Here is a 1,353-nt window from a genome sequence, read left to right as displayed (position 1 = left end):
CGTATCCCATCTGCATGTAAATGACCTGTGGAAGCATCTCCCCCGTGCGAGCGCGGCTCAATGGCCATTGAAGCGGAGTCAGACCTACCCCGGGGTGTTATATTTAGGGTCTGCGCCCGCCGAGGCAGCGGGATCCTCGGGAAGGTGCCTTAAAAAGAAAAAAGCCAGGGGAACGAGGGAAAGGGGGGAAGAGGGAAGGAGAAAGGGGGATGTTTCGAGGCGCTCCGTAACCGCCGCCGCTGATAGATAACGAGCGGGCTGTGGAAATGGAGATGGATATTTTTTTTTTTTTGGTATTTGTATTTTTTAATTAAAACTTTAGCGGGTCCTGGGGATCGTGCTCGCTTCGCTCTGCTTTGTAGAATGGAAAGAGATACACGGAGAAATGCAGGCCTTGTCAGGATTTATTGAAGTTGGGTTTAAAAAACGTGCTTCAGATGATTTTTCCCATTTTCTCAGATTTCAAAGGCTCCCCGCAGTGCGGCTGCCTAATTAATGGTGAAATTCAACTAAATCTAATTATGCAGTAATTTTAAAGCAGTTAGTCCTGGGCGCTGCTTTGTAATAGGAACCCAGTTTTTAAAGTTTGCTTAATGTGTTGGTTTAGGGAGCTGGGGAGGAGAGGGGTGTAAGAGACAGGGCTGTGGGTTTGGTTTTTTCCCTCTCCCCCCCTCCCTTGTTTTTTTTCCTTTTGTAAAGCAAAGAAATGCAAAATATAACCCCGAAACACCCAGCGAAAGGCAAGGAGAGAGGCTGTGTTATCCATCGTATGTGATAGGGGTATTGAGTGAGAAGCACCAGCGAAAGTGTAAATAACACAGTAGTTAATAGGGACCATAAAGGTATTCCTGGCCTGCGGATTTCCAAGTGCCAAGCTGTTTTAGAGAGGATCTTGAATCCTGCGGTAATAAAGGGGCAACGGAGACACACAGCGTCTCTTCTTGGAAAATAGAAACCAGATTTCTGCTATTGAACATCTATTGTCATTAAGAGGAGAGGCTTGTGCTCACGAAGTTATAAATCTTATCACCCTTTTGATAACACAGTTGTAATCAGTTAGCATCGCATTCAAACCCAATTGTAAAACTGCCTAATTTAATATGTCATACATGTCATTAAAACTTTATTTTTCCCCCTTCTCTTTTTTTCCCCCTCTCTCTACCCATCCCCCCCTAAGTAAAATGTCAACAGATCTGGCGTGGTAACGTGCAGCAGGGAGAGCTCGGGGTGGCTGTGCGGCTCGGGGGCCAGCCCGGTGCTGTGCTGAAGAGGGTTTGCGTTCTTCCCGTCTAGGTAATCGGAAGCGTTTATGTCATATTAGAAGAAGTTTAAGAAAAATAATAATAAAAATAG

The sequence above is a fragment of the Pygoscelis adeliae genome, unplaced genomic scaffold, assembly GCF_000699105.1.
Source record: "Pygoscelis adeliae isolate BGI_AS28 unplaced genomic scaffold, ASM69910v1 Scaffold21, whole genome shotgun sequence".
NCBI lineage: Eukaryota > Metazoa > Chordata > Aves > Sphenisciformes > Spheniscidae > Pygoscelis > Pygoscelis adeliae.
The sequence above is the reverse complement of the archived record's forward strand: the minus strand, read 5'-3'. Positions refer to the sequence as shown.